Consider the following 17,143-nt stretch of genomic DNA (forward strand, 5'->3'; position numbering starts at 1 on the left):
TTATTCATTTATTTACTAATTTTTCAATTAATGTCATTCATGACGAATTCATTTTGTATAACTATACAATTTTTTTTTCAATAATTAAATGTTTTGAGGTTTCATAATTAATAATAAATATACAAGTTGCATAATCATTCTTGGTGGGAAAGTAAGAATTACAGTACAAGTAATATGATATGATAGTTTAGTTGCATGATTTGAAAAATCATAAATTTGTCTAAGTTTGAATTGAATTTCTAAAATGTAATCCACTCTCAGGCAGCATTATTCATTATCAATTATAAGAATACACAGAGAATTCGAAATTTATAGTTCTTGTTAATAATCCTTAGACTTTAAACGAAATAAAATTATGTTTCACTTCAAAAGAATTAAGTTTTTTACTATGGGAAAAAATAATTCAAATCGTGTTTTCAGTAAACGTATTCAAAAGACATCCAAGTTCTTTCTAGTATATCTGCAGTGATTTTAAAATACAAATATATCCTGTCAACACTGAGGTTGAGAGTTTGACCGTTCTTTGCGGGAAGCGGTGCGTTCGACTCCGACTTAAATTACTATGCTTGCTAGTTTTCTGTCAAAGGCCTCTGGTCCTCTTTAACAACCAATTAATCAATCAATTAATAAAAGCTTTCTCGGAAATTAAAGAAATATTTTATATGACCTACATTTTTGTAACCTAGATGTTTATTTCCGTTCCAGATGCATTGATGCCTATACAAAATGATTACTTTACCATGCAATCGGAGATGCTAAACCTCAGTGAAACATTAATTATTATGTTATGAAATCTCCACAACGTTGCATATTCATTTTTCAAAGATATATATTTAGTCATTAATCTTGCTAATTATACGTTACGAACATTCGTGAAATGTTTAACGAATGAATGCAAAATAATGTATTTTTGATTTCTACATAAAGTGCATCCTGACACGATGCCCTTTACATAAATTGAAAAAAAATGAATAATCAGATAAGCGAAAAAACTTATTAATTTCATTTTTTTGTCAGCACGTTTATACAGATAAAGATAATGAACTGAAATTATGTTGGGTATTTGATTTTTCCAGTTTGACAGTTATTCATAATCCCGCCGAAATATAAGCAAAGTAAGACATGAATTTTTCAAGAATTGCAAATACCACTTACGTTCTAGAGAAAAACAGTTATTATTGACATGTCTATCAGTTTTTTAACAGTGCTCCCCATTTTTATCAACCCTCTATAAGGGGGTAACTTTTGATATACACCTTCCCAGTATCAACTATAATTTGTTTTCAGGCTTTTTAAGAAGCTGTTAGTTCTTCAGGGAAAAGACTATAAAGACTGTTGGCATTCTTTTCAGGCCGTTATTGGTCATGATCTATGTTGTTTTAAAGTTTTTATTATTTGAAAGTTCTTTCTAAAATATATCACAAGTGAAAACTAAAACCAGTATCGTTCATTTATATCAAAGCTATTTTTCGCGCACATGTTGAATTAGAGCGTTGAAGTATAATTAGCAGTAACTGGTCGGTGAAAAGTTTACATCGAATATTACGTCAGATATTGCTTTTCTATCATTATTTTACCAGGTTTGTTTTAGATTAAAGTTTGCTGAAGCAAAGAGACAATAGTTGAGTAAATCCCCGCGATGTTCATCTTCAACATAAAAATGTATCCTTCAGACAAGCTATTATAAATAGTTATAAGTATCAGTGTGATCGCACTGTACGGATTTTAAATGACACTGACGTTACGCGCGATGTTCGTATATATAAGCGAATATTTCGTAACGTTCAAACAAAAATTCGACTGAAACGTTGTTTTTAAGCAAGTGCGAAATTCTAGTAAGACTCCGCAAAATCGACGGTGCTTTTTAACTACTTATCGAAAATTGATGTATTTTAGTTTTTTGAAAAATTAAGAAAAATAACATTTTAAAAAATCATAACATTCTACCATTATAAGAGCACTGATATGCAAACAATTGACATACATTTGAGTTGATTTCGTTTTTACGTCAACAATCTTGTAAGCCTTTGATAAATGGCTCATAAATTACCATATATCATTTTTCAGGATATTTGTCTTTAAATTCATAAAATTACGCAAATTAAGATTGATGTAGTAAATACAAATACTAAACTTTTCCATTTTAGATAAATGTAATTTGATTCTCAAATCTGGAATCCCATTTTTTTTCCGTGGGACAGAGTTGCCCTTGTAGTATGGAACGCTTTTATTTTCTATGACGTCATCATAACGTCATAAAAAAATGCATAAAAGACTGGAGGAACCATTCTGTTCAATAATGGAAAAAAACGTTTTTCATAATATTAAATAGTTTAGACGAAAATCATAGTTTAGTGGTTACAATTAATGAAATATGTTACGCGGGACAACCTAGAAATAGCCGGGTTTTTTTAAATGAAGCTTGTCGCATGCAGCATAAAACATAGTCTCAACAATTTTTTTTTTCGTTTTTATTTTAAAAAACATAATTTTTTAATTTAAAATACGTACAATTAGCAATGAATATGATATCACAAAATTATATATTTTGGACTTGCATCTTGCTAACTACACCGATTTCCCGATGAGGTACGAACATCGCACGTAACGTCACTTAACTTTAAAAACTTACTTTCTCTACATTACACGTTTTACTGATACTTGGCCAAGAAAAGATCCCTTAGATGTATTGGTCAAAACCTTTGAGTCTTCGGTACTCCTCAACTTTGTACTTTATTTAGCCTTTTTAATATTTTGAATTTAAGCACACCAATGATACTTGGTATGTGATTTCGTCTACACAAGACTCCAGGGCGTTCAAATAGATCATTGAAAGCAAATAGATTTCGGAGTCAAAGATATAAAACCATAGTCAAAATCAGAAAAAAACAAAAGACCAGATCGTAATAAGTAATGTTCTTGCAGGTTGTCAGCAGGCTACACTATCTTCGGAAATCAGAGACATACATTTAAAAAAAAAAAAAACATAATAGTATTGTATTTCGAATGTTCGTTGTCACAAGAACGCAAGATGAATCATTCCAAGATATTAGATTTTTAATGCCGTAAACCTGATTTTAATGCCGTAAACCCCTTAACTTATTGCCCTCTGGCATTTTTCATCTCATTTTAAACATCCCGTGCACATCACGAGGCACATCATTCAATCTGAGTGCAGAATACTTAATTTCAACGTTATTATGTAAACGATTTACATCTTTCTTCAGTAAATCTTGTAAAATTAAACAAAATTTGAATGCAATTAGTCCAAAAACGTAAATTATTTGAATTAGAAGCTTGTAACTTCAACGCTACTAAGTGTTGGAACATTCTTACATCCTGTGAAAGCAATTTTTAAACCAGATTAAGAATATATTCTATTTATTATCATTTTTTACATTTAATCCCCCAATGTTTATTCCATATTTGTCTTTCTAAAATGCACTTTAAAATCACTTCAAAAAAACATAACTGAAAATATCGATTTGAGGTTTGAGTGAATTTTCTTTATTAATAGTTACTATTATTTAAAAAAAAACACGTTTAAACTTTTAGACTTATACTTTTATGAAAAACATTTAGAGATTTTTGAAATTGTCTTGTAGAAAATTATCCACAAGAGAAAAACATAGAATGGAATGAAACAACTTTAGGGCACCGTAAGGCTTTCATGTACATCTATACGAATATAACATACTGTATAGCAAGTTTTAAAAACCAAAGGCATCGAGTGTAGACCAGAGTAATTGTACATAACTTAATCGTACAAGATAACCAAGGGCATGATTTCAAGTTAAATAAATTAACGTTAAACAAATGCACCCAATAGCAAAAAACTGAAACCACTGAACTACAGTCTGCTGATTAGGGACAAACACTTGGGTTGAAAAACAGGTTTGCTTTCTCCCTTACCATGGACAGTGGCATAAAAACAGCACAAAATACGAACAAGCTGTTTGAAAGGGTTTGTCACATCAGATCGGCACGGAGCATTTTTACACAACAGCCGTAGTTACTATAAAAAAGAAACCGATGCAAGATACTCGCAGTTACTGAAAGGAAGTTGAGAACCAATTACAACATTTAAATTTCATAAATAAATCATGTTTACCCAGACAAAAACATTAATCAGTTTACATCCAAAAGATTTAAAGTAAATACATATAAAACAGTCTGAGAAAACCATATGACCTTGTGCAATGCCAAGTAAAGACAGGATGTAGGACACGTATCAATGAAGGTACCTATAGAGACAATACTCTATGATCGTATTGCAGTGTTCAAAGGGACAATAATAAATATAGTTTCCTTTAATTTACGTTTACTAACTTTATCTAAAATTGAGAATGGAAATGGAAAATATAATCTGCCTATACATATTTAAAGTTTACCCACTTGGTACACTAAAAATAACGTGGCATAAGTGTCTAGTTCAAGCGACGCACATTAATATGCACACCACATGTTTCATATGACAGATAACAAATATATGTGTACAGCACTTAGACCAAATGATTGTGTTCTTTCATTTAGTAACTATAAAACAAATTTGGGAACGTTATAAATTTATATAAAGTCATCTTTTTTTAAATGCTGTTCAATGGATCGATAACTCTGTTTCACCAATATCGCGGTTGTTACTATAAATAGAAATTTGAATTGACATATTATTATATGTTTATTGTATTTACATTGATTTGCCCGCACATGGATATTGATGTTTCAACTTTGAATCTAATAGCCAAGTCTGATAATAACTAGCCCTGGTTTTTATGTTATGTAGCTTTTTTTCACTTAGATGGTTGATAAAAAGAAAACTTTTTATACTAAGTCTATTGCAGTTTATACTATTAGAAGTCGAAATAGTCACATACAGTGGAGATCAGTTCTAACCTTTCATAAATTCTGTCAGAATCTGTCAAGAACTGTTCTAGAACAGTATGTAGAACTGTCAGCCTGACACCTTTTAGTCAGTTCTAGGTTAGAACTATTCTAGCTAGAACTGATTTGGACAGTTCTAGCTAGAACTGATCCTGACAGTTCTACCCTAGAACAGTTTTAGACAGTTCTAGCTAGAACTGACCAAATATTTGGTCAGTTCTACTTCTAGAACAGTTCTACGGTTAGAATTGATTTCAAATTCTACGGCTAGAATTGATTTATAAATTCTGCAGCCAGAATTAATTTATAAATTCTACGGCTAAAATTGATTTATAAATTCTACGGCTAGAATTGATTTATAAGTTTTAAGAAATATTTGTCTTAATATAAAGGCTTCGGCAAAATAGCGATTAATATTATATAGAGTTTTGCTATTTTGCCGGTTTTATTTCAGATTTATAATCGGCAAGAGAACATGTTTAACCCCGCCATATTCTGCATGTATGTCAGTGCCTGTTCCAAGTCAGGAGTCCGTAATTCAGTGATTTTCTTTCATTTTTTGAACATAAATTAAGCCGTTAATTAGTATTAGGGGGGGGGGGTTATTATTTGAATTGTTTTACATTTTTTATTCTGGGAGTCAGGATGGCTCGTTATCACATAACAAAATCATCCTCATTAACCAAATGTAATATCTGTTTACGAGTAGTTTTCATACCTCGGACGGACCTGTTTAACAAAAAATCTTTTGACCACATCAATCTAAACTGACTTTATTTGCTCTTCAGTCTTTCTGCAAATCTATATAGCTGCACAGTACTTAAGTTTTAATTTTAGGTCAAGAGGGACTGTACTATACAAGTTACAGCAATATTGGAAAACAATTTTGTTCGCATCAATTTATAGTGCCAGCATGCAGGGGCAGATCCAGCCATTTAAAAAAAGGGGGGGGGGGGGGGGGTTCCAACTATATGTTCAAATTCAAAAGCATTGATCGTCCAAAAAAAAAGGGGGCTCCAACTCCTGACCCCCCCCCCCCCCTTGATCAGCCAATGAGCATGTCCTTTTTTTATTCAAAATATTGAATCATAAACAAATATCAGTAGTTTTCATACTTCAGACTGAGTAGTATAATAAAATCTTTTGACCGCATCAACCGAATCTTACCATATTTGCTTTAATTTTTTTTATGTAAATCTAAAAAGCTGCACAGTAATTCAGTTATAATTTTAGGTCAAGAGGGACTGTAGTATATAAATAACTACAATATTGGAATTGAGAGTGCCAGCATTTCCTATTTTTATTCAAAATATCGCATCAGAAACAAATATCAGTCATGTCAGTAGTTTTCATACCTCAGACTGACAGTAACATGTAATCATGTGATAAAATTATTTGTCTGCATCAATCAAAACTGACCATATTTGACCGCATCAACCAAAACTGACCATATTTGACCGCATCAACCAAAACTGACCATATTTGCTCTTTTTTATGTAACTCTTATAGTCGCATAGTAAATCTGTAATATTTTTATGTAAAGATGGATTGTAAAATCATGAAAATACAAATGATAGAAATATGGGAACACAATGCTACCTAATTTCATTTGCATCAATTTAGAATGCCAGCATGTCCTCTTTTTATTCAAAATATTGCATCATAAACAAATATCAGTAGTTTTCATACCTCAGATTGACTGGTATAACAAAATAATTTGTCCGCATCAACCAAAACTGACCATATTTGCACTTTATTATGAACATGATGTGAATCTTAATAGCCGCAAAGTAAATCATGTATATTTTTATATCAGGATGGATTGTTTAATAAAAATGAAAGCAATATTGGAAAATAAAATTATGCTCACATCAGTTTATAGTGCCAGCATGTCCTCTTTTTCATCAAAATTTTGAATCGTAAACTAATTTCAGTAGTTTTAATATCTCAGACTGACTCATGAATATATAAACAAAATTATTTGTCGCATCAACCAAAACTGACCATATTTGACAGCATCAACCATAACTGACCATATGTGACAGCATCAACCAAAACTGACCATAATTACACTTTGTTATGAAAATCTTAATATATATATATATAGCCGCATACTAAATCACTTATAGTAATACATATACCGGTAACGATGGATTGTATAATTCAAATGACAGCAATATCAATGAATATTGGAACACATTGGCTACAAAAAAATTTCCACATCAATTTAGAATATCAGCAAGTCCTCTTTTTATTCAAAATATTGAATTGTAAACAAATTTCAGTGGTTTCGATATATCAGACTGAGTTAGAGTTGTTTTAACAAAATTATTTGACCGCATCAACCAAAACTGAACTTACTTACACTTTATCATGTAAATATACATGTATATGGCCTCATTGTAAACATGGTAAACCAATGTTATTTCTATGTGAGGACGGATCGTATGATAAAAATGATACCAACTTTGAAACACAATACACCTTATTGCTAATCCTGGCTGACCCGGCCTCTTGAACTTTTGAAGCATACAACAATGACTTTTTTATTGTGGCGTCAGATATTTTGTTTTATGACGTCAAAATTTTACGGGAACCTGTGTGATATCCAGTAATGGCAGACAAATTGCGACAAGGTGTATTTATACCATATCTAAGAATTCAGCGCGCCGTTATTTCCTCTCTGTATCCATAATAATGAACCGTCATTAAACATGCTAAAGTGACCTTTTAACATATTTAAGTCAGTAGTTTGTGATGGTTTTTTTTTTTAAACAAAACTATTTAATGGCATCATCCAACACTCACATGACTGATTCATATATACTTTATTTTGAAAATAAAATAAAAAGTACATGTATGGGAAGTTCTCTTCTTGGAATAGTATACTGTTAATATAATTTGAAGAAGGCAAAGAAAAATGCATGATTTTGTTTGTAGCCGAACGTCCAGGGCCAAATGTTTCATTCATGTTCAGATCCAGTACATTTTTCTGAGTTCCAGACTCCCAGATATCATTTATTTATATAATCGTTATGGATAAGTTTGGCTAAGACGAGATGGTGCAAATGTATATATAGTTTTTTTACGTTACACAACACTTTTTTCATTAATATCCCATAATTCATCCACTGTACAATTTTCGTTTGAACATTTGTACAATCAGAATTATAAATGAATGTAAATCCAAGGCAAACAAGGTAAATTGCGATTAAAATTCCATGAATTAAATGTAGAGTTTTATTTAGGAGACTGTTAAAAACGGGGAACGAAGAAACGTAAACAATGATGTTTCCGGGTATCCGGTCGTTCCGGCCCCAAGTCAATCCGGCCCCAAGTCGATCCGGCCCAAGTCGTTCCGGCCCACGTCGATCCGGCCACAAGTCGATCCGGCCCCATAATAAAATATGAATAAACTATATTCACTATATGGAGGAATTTGTGACAAATTTGAACTGTATAAACGGAATTTGCAAAAAGTGTCGATGATGGATCACAACAGGTAAACGAAGTATTGAAGAACCAGTTAAAGAACTATTTTAAATCGATACGATATTCGTGCTACAATTTTAGTCGATGAACTAGTTTTGTCCTTAGGTCCACTCGATTTTATTACATGTATCGAATGAGGATTAGTTAAAAAAAAAAGTCATATTTTCCCCATTTTTAAATTAATATTGCACCGTTTTTAATTAGTCGCAAAAATGTTGCTTTAATGCTTGTATGTTTTAGGCTTCAAAAAAGGCAGCACGAAATAATCTAATGTAATACAATTAAATCTTTAACAAAAATGAAAAAAAAAAATTTGTTGTATTAATTTAATTCTCATAACAGTATGATTGTTTAATATTGTATATGTATTTTTAGTATTGAGTTTATGCCATATTTGTTGTTTTTTATTACGTTTTAGGACATTGTAACCTTTAGGACTATCCTAAAACACCTATTTGTATGTCCTAACTTTAGGACCAAATTTAGGACATATCTTATTTTAGGAGACTTTCGTTAACCTGACTTAGGACTAAGATGTGTCCTAAGACCATCCTAAGACATGTCCTAGTCCTAGGACAGCTTCGTTGACACGACCCCTGATTAATTAAAGTTACGTTATCAACAAGGTCTTTGTAGTTTGATCTTTTGTTTGGTGTTTGGTGTTTATATAATAATAATTAATTGTATTTTTTTCAGGTAACATCAGAGGCTTCTATAACACATGTTACACTTGTTTTTCTTTTGTAATATCGAATATAGTCAATTTATTTTTTCTTAAAATTGACAATACTTTGAATAGTTGTGTGTAGATAAAAAAAAAACAACAAGTAATATGAGTATCCATTATTCTTTATTGCAAGAAAATAACAAACCAATGACACTAAATGCACATGTTTCCGTATGCAATCTTATAAAAATATCTCCGATGAGTTGGATAACCTTCTATTCACTTCGATATTTGTACATGTAACGTAATAAAAGTCGTTTGATCAGTAAAAAATATAGAAAATCTGCTATTTTAAAAATATATAGCAAAGTAATTGGAAGTGATTTATTTCTTCTAAATTCTAAAGTGCCCTTACTGCAGTGACGTCATTTAGAACTGTTCTACAGTCCTGACTGATTAAGTCAGTTCAGCTGACAGTTCTACGGTTAGAAGTGATTTGGACAGTTCTACCTAGAACTGATCCTGACAGTTCTACCCTAGAACTGATCCTGACAGTTCTACCTAGAACTGATTGTGTCAGTTCTACCTAGAACTGATTCTGACAGTTCTACTTAGAACAGTTCTATGGTAGAACTGTTCTAGGACAGGTTAGAACAGTTCTATGACAGAATATTCTGACAGTTCTAATGAGAGGTTAGAAGTGATCTCCACTGTAGCTGTCTAATTAAAAGAATCCTTTTACAATAGTTTTCTTATAGACATAACGTTTATATTTTAGTCAAGTATTCGAGAAAAAATAATTTTTCCCACATTGGCAAAAAGTTTATTGATAAGGCTTATTCAAAATTGATAGCAGATGCACAGAAATTGTAAAAGTTGCAAATATAAAGTACTTTGATCATATATTAACCCGACCCACATTTATCCATTTGGAAACACATCTTAATTTTCCATTGTAATCCTATTTTTCCCCAATGATATTCTTTTTCAAATGTGTGAACATCTGAAATTCTATCCATGCTACAAATTATTCAATCTCAATTTTACCACATAACATGCAAAAGGTGTTGATGCGCCGAATGCTTGCGTGGATACATTAATGCAATTATAGAAATGAAATGTTTTGTGGAAACTAACATAAAACCCAGTCAATCTATTGTTTTTATTAGCTTAAAACTACTTCTCTATTTAAAAGACTTTAAAAAGAATAGAATGCGAGTTATGATCAATTATCTTTTTTTCTCGATTTTTATGGCAATGTCATTGATAACACAATAATAAACGTTTTGTTTACGAAACTTAAAGAATAAAAAGACGGTATTGAAAAAATGCCTATAAATAAATTGATAATATAAATGTCCGATAAATTTATAGGACATTAATAAGAACAAAACGAAAATGAATAGAATTCAATATCTAGTATCATAAATCACAGAAAAAATAAATTTAAATAAATAAACTACAGCATCAAATGTAATATACTGAATATATTAAAGATGAAGTAATAAAATTGACTTACCATAAATGTTTAGCATAGAATACTGACATAATCTTTAGAGTATCAACGTTGTTATTACCATAAGTTTTGTGTACTTTCACCGACTAACAATACTAGGTATACTTTTGATTGACACAGTAACTAAATCAATGCTAAGATTCTTTTTAGCTAACACTTGTTGCTAAGTCACATTCGTTATATATTAGATCAGAAATAACAAGGTTTGTCATATCGTAACCATGATCACACATTTGTGGAACATATCTTAAATACTTCACGATTTAAACATGATTTCTGTTACTGTTGTGTTAATTTGCAAACAAAAAGATATTATTTATAAGAAATATAGGGACACTTTATATATATATATTAATTGATAAATTGGTGTTTTAACGATACTTTTAGCACTGTTGTGCTACTTTCTGACGGTCAGTTTTTACTGGTGGAAGAAGGCGGTATCATTGGAGAGAACCACCGACATCTGGTTAGAAAGCTAAACAAACTGACTACAGTCAATTACGATTGGAGTCGAGCTCACCTTCCACGTGCGCTATTAATTTGCATTTGAATTTGGTCTTACATTTTGATCAGGTTCCGCAAGAAAAGCAAGTGTTTTATATCCATGTACAATGTAGGTTGCACAATATATTTGATAGGCAGACTGAACATTTAGGAAATGATGTATATATATATAGTTAATACCAAAAGAGGCATTTGACCTGTCAAATTATTATTAGGACAATGGATAATACATGATATTTTTCATTAAAAAATGAACTTCGTTCGGTTTCTGTGCATGTCTCATTTAAAGTACATTTTTGCCCAGCTTCTTTTATTTAATTTTAGTTTAATATTTTTGTACATAAATACGTCCATTAGATGTGTTTGAAAGGCAAAAATCAATCTGTGTATGTGTGTGTACTCACGAACGTGAGTGTTTTGTATATTTTACAACACAAATGGCCGTTTGTGCTGGGTTCTTCTGTAAAACACACCGACACAAGAGTCAATAAATGTTAGGTCAAAATGTAAACAGTTCTTTTTATATCAACACAAAGTATTTTACCCTTCCTTATTTTAAAGACAATCTATGTCTTGTGTCGATTAGATTAGGAATCTCCAAGTTTACAGTTATTACATCACTGTAATGGTATAACAAAGACGAACCTTAGTTTGTAAAGCAATTCTAAAAGTCTTAAGAGTACGCTAGGATAACAAAAAAATCGGTGAGAATATTCAAAACACAATTAGATACCGCATAATGGTTTTAAGCCATGAAATCCCATCCCAAAGGACCGAATATAACGTTATAATGTTCGTAGTTTTAGCTGGTCAATGTGACAATAATTGTGTTTATGGACCGTTTTCAATGAAGAAAATCGTATTTATGTTCAGCAAAACAGGACAGTTTCTCTTTTATTTGGTTACACTGACTTATTGTTTTAATCCCAAACTTTGGAAGTATTATCTACAGCGACGAAAGACCATTATTCCAGTGCTAATTTTTTATATCTCTTCAGCTTCTTAGAATAATTAAGAATTTATCATTTAGCTTGAATCCGAAAGATTTATCTAACACTTAAAGGACACAGAGTTGTGAATAAATATAAAATATATCAACTATTATATTATGTACATTTTTGTAATTTCAGGTAGTTTAAAAAAAATAAAAAAATAATTATTTTGATGAAGTCAGAATAGAACACCATACATATTTGGGGTTTTTTATGTTGTGGACGTGTACATGTACGTTTGCCCAAAGTCCAACGAATCTTAAACAACAAAATTTGTGAGAACATGTTAAAGTTATAGTCTGGCGCATTCCTTCATATGTAAGATGGGGTCAGATTCGGCTCATGCGTGGACGACTTTTTCTCTATGGTTTCTTTGTTGGATGGTTGTGTCTTTGTTTTGAATCTGTACTACTAAAGATAAAGACCGATTTATGACGTATCAATGTAGTGTTTTGTATAGACTTGAGGTTCCTAAATAAGCTTTGAAACAATCATTTATCTACAGAAAACGACAATATTTTTAGAAAAAGATCCATATTCTGAGACCGTGATCGATCCTTGTCTTCGCCCATGTACAGTCTATACGTATACTGCCCGACACCTCGGCCCACGACTAATTCACACCACTCAAAACACTCTTACTTATTATTACAACTTGCAACATTTTTTCAAACTTGCACCACTCTGAATTATTTATTCCGTTCTTGGAGCACCCGTATCACAAAGAACTTAACTCGCACCCTTCGAAAAAATATACTACAACCTAACACCACCGCAAAATGTTTTTATCATCAGTGTTATAGATTGTTTTTTTCTTCTCTGAGTTATTTCATCAGTTCTAGTAATTAGAAGACTAAATGACAAACTAATAAGAAATATCAACATAATGTATCAGGGCATAAAAACAGTTTGAGAAACACGAACCTATAGGCTGTATATCACCATAAACATCTCAAGTAGTCTTAAAGTCGCGCTCGCGCGTGTTTTTTCTCTATCTAGTAATTCTAATATATCATTATACGCGGCGATAATCTTGAGCAGTCACTATTATACATGTATATACTATCTTTTACCGCTTGGATTTTCAACATTTGGTTGCAAGCTCAAAAGCCGAGAAATATAATAATTTTGAAAAGCGGGTATGGTGCATACAAGTATTGTTTTTACTTTGCACAGTAAAGAAAGAAAGAATAGCATTTACATTTTCATTCAAACTTTTCATTTTTTGAAACTATATTATCCACGATATATGTCTATGTTTGGCCTAATTGATGGATTGGAATTTTATACTGTTGTGATTTTAAATCAAATATCATACCGTGTGGCATCAAATTTCCTCTTGAAGTCCAATTCTTTAGCCACCTGAATTCAGACACGATATTCCAATCTTTTCTCTTTGGAATTATGATTCCTAAACCAAATTCCTCTGTTTGCTTATAAGTATATTTCACAAAGACATGATCAAATAAGGCTATGTTGTAAGGAAAAACATTTTAATTAAAATCTGTAAAATGCCTTTATCGCATAGTAGAATTAAACTAATAATAGGAACATTTTGTGTAGAATAATGATACCCATTTAATAAGAACAGAAAATTGAACTAATTTTATACAATTTAACGATACAATAAAAACAGACCGCCTTACGCGAAACACCACGAGATTATAATATATATTAGTAATTTAATAGTTTCTATAAAAACTAATTTCGTTTCCGTCAGAAGGGGTAAAATGATTTTCCTTAATTACTAACATTATTGCTATTTATGGTTGTAATACAGCGTAAGAAAGATAGAAACCAGCAAGGATATGACAGAATCCTCAGTATGACAATAGTAATTGTGTTTAGCAAATATTTTTGGGGAACATTTAAGCCAATCTAATTAAAAACCGATCTCTCATCGCTCCTGTTTCTGATATGTCGCGTGGGAGATCTAACGAAACCCGCTTTGAGGTCACATGTGAGTGACCTCGTAGGTGTGTCTTTTTCGACCAATGAAATTGAGTCTTCCACGATCTTGGAAGTTTAACGTAAGGCAAAGGGATGTAACTCATTTTATTTACGACGAAATCGTCAGTTATAATAATTCATAAACTTTTTTGATTGGCTTATTAATAGGTCGTCAACTCATTTGCATATCTTTATAAATTCATAACTTTTAGTTCACTCACATGTGACCTCAAAGCCGGTTTCGTTAGATCTCCCACGCGATATATCAGAAACAGGAGCGATGAGAGATCGGTTTTTAATTAGATTGCATTTAAGCAGTATTATCTCGTCAACGGTGTCTTTTGTTATGATCTGAAAGTGTTTTGTCATGACAGTGGTTGTTGATGGCAAAACTTTAGAATTCAGTTTTCATCCGTAACTGTCTGGTTTAGAGATATACATACATGTATTGTAAACACACCAATGTCTTTATATCCCTAGCTACAGTTACCAAATTTCGACATTAATCTATATATATTAGTGAGCGTAGCCACCTATTTAGTATCGGTATTACTGTAAAGAGAATAGCGATAATCTAGTCCTCAGTTCTACGAATAGACAATATCAACAGCAATGAAGATCTGCAATAATAAAACCTATTCTTACTTATAGCGCTCAATAACACTCATCTGGATGGAAAATAATTATAGTGTTTTTAATGGTTGTAAGTCATTGCATTGCAGATGATCGTTAAAATTTTAACCTTTTACTTTCGGCAATATTACTGTAGAATCAGCCTCTATTCTAATTGTTAAAATGAATATCGAACAATTACTATTAAATCCGTGTACTCTGTTCTACGCCATAGGGAATTGCATTCTATCAAATACAAGGGTTTTATTAAAGTAAAGTTAATTCCATATGTAAACTATACCATATGGTACATAGAACAACACTGCGATACTAGTTTGTCCTACTTTGGATGTTGTCGCTTAAAACATTTAAATCAGCATGCACTTCTATGTAAATGTAGCAATATTTTCGTTCAGTATTTAAAAGCATTTCATCAAAATGATCCCGTATGAATTGATATAAAACGTGTATCAAAATTTGATGATATTGTTTTTTTTTAAATAAACAAAACAAAATCACATATAAAATTAACAAAAGTTTCGAAGCTTTGTAAATATTCTTAAATTCTTTTTTTTTTCAAAACAAGGTGCGCTAGAATCTAGAAAATAAAATTCATTGTACATAAATCATACAGTGGAGGTGATTGTAAACCACAAATAAAAATATGTTAAGGGTACTTTTCCTGATGATTAAGTTTTCCTTTCCACTTCGTTCAATCTTGCATGTTCATCAAAATTATACCAAAACTATCTTCTACTTGAATATTCCCATAATGCACTCGACACATTCATAAAAATATTACAACAACATTTGAACTGTTCTTAGTCAATTCTGATCAAAGATACTGTCGAGTACAATCCAGTCTTGATCGAGTATGTTCTAGACACGTGTAAATAATAGCAATAAAAAGTAAGAAAATGTGATTGATTGATTGATTGTTGGTTGCTTAACGTCCAGTGGCAAATTTTTCATGCATATTCAGGACGAGAACAAGTTCACAATAAATACAATAGGTAGGTCTTGTCATACTAGAGACCATCTGGGATGATGGTCGGGGAAATTTGGACTACCACTGGAAAATGAGGGTATAAGTAAGAAAATGTGGTACGATTGCTAATAAACAACTATCAACAAGATACCAAATAGCGAGAAAGCAACTTTAGGTCACTGTATGAACTTCAACAATGAGTAAGACACATACCGCATAGCAAGCTATTAAAAGTTTTGAAATATCATGAGTCAAATTTTAACAACTTAAACGAGCAAACTAACGAGCTGGATACCTGTTTATCGAAACTGTCTTAAGATTCTGATTTATGTTCAAAGCAATAAACTGTATGAACTTCAATAACGAGTAAGACACATGCCGCATAGCAAGCTATTAAAAGTTTTGAAATATCATGAGTCAAATTTTAACAATTTAAACGAGAAAACTAACGACCTGGTTTATGTTCAAAACAATAAACGAAACACGAAATTGGAATACAGCAACAAACGACAACCACTAAACTACAGCATTCTGACTTGAAACAGGCACAGAAGTTCAAAAGAATGGCAATCTTCTTTAAGAGATTCTTTCAAATATTCAGTATGCTTTCGTGATATACAAACTTGTAAAATACCGGATGGTACATGTACCAGATAGGTACAGGAATTGGTTCTGGCTGAACCAGGTCCAACTAATTTTATTATTAAATTACAGGTATATTGTAAATCAAACGCATTTAAAACTTTCAAAAATTATTATAAAGTAATCTATATAGCTTATCTTTTTTCAACTCAATCTAAAACATATAATACTTTCTTAAGTATGTGCATACAATTATACTTATTAATATTATAATGCAATAAATGTATACACATACCTTTCAAATTGCATAATTCCTTTCAATTTCCTACAGCGAGATATCATGGTTTAAAAAAATCCCATACTGTTTAGATCAATATTAGTTTTAGAAGCGTGTAATCGACATTATTCTACGTGAGGTAAATTTCATATAGAAATCCACTTATAAGTATAAAGAAGTCAATACATTGTCATAATCCCCTTGAAATATGTGTTATGTTTATTGTAATTCCCTATAATATATAAGTAATACCATTAATTGAAGAGATTTCCATATTCAATAGAATTTATTATTTACTTAAGATATATAAGAAGGTGGAAACTTTTATTTTGACAATACTATAAGGTGGGAACTCTGCTCAAGATGATGTTATCGCAAATATTTTATTATATATGGATCTATTTGCTATCACGGGTCTGGTACTACTTAAATTTATGACAATTCATTCTTTGAACTTTCTTATTTGTCAAGTAAGACTTGAGAATGAGGGCGTCACTTTTATCAAAAATTATATCAAATGAATACAAAACCTTATATAATATATTCATTGTTATCAATTATAATAGGTTCTCTGAGCAAATATCCTATAAAACCATCTCCAATAACATGAACTCAGAAATTAAATAAGAAATAGTATAAATCATTTCCTTCGATTCCAGATAGAAATACTGCAAAGCTGCGA

General features: G+C 31.3%; 1 protein-coding gene across 4 annotated transcripts in view; it reads right to left on the reverse strand.

Moving 5' to 3' along the window:
* LOC139520236 (roundabout homolog 2-like) overlaps nt 1-17,143 on the reverse strand; it is a 74,423-nt gene that overhangs the window by 39,553 nt on the left and 17,727 nt on the right. Inside the window, exon 1 of one of the 4 annotated variants that reach the window (XM_071312720.1) lies at nt 16,480-16,559. The exons of 2 other annotated variants lie outside the window; for them this stretch is intronic. The gene's annotated coding sequence lies outside the window, so the exon portion shown is untranslated. Of the gene's footprint in view, nt 1-10,559; nt 10,757-16,479; nt 16,560-17,143 lie in introns of those variants that run through there. One more of the 4 variants, XM_071312718.1, reaches the window with a different exon arrangement.

The sequence above is a fragment of the Mytilus edulis genome, chromosome 4 (assembly GCF_963676685.1).
Source record: "Mytilus edulis chromosome 4, xbMytEdul2.2, whole genome shotgun sequence".
Lineage (NCBI taxonomy): Eukaryota > Metazoa > Mollusca > Bivalvia > Mytilida > Mytilidae > Mytilus > Mytilus edulis.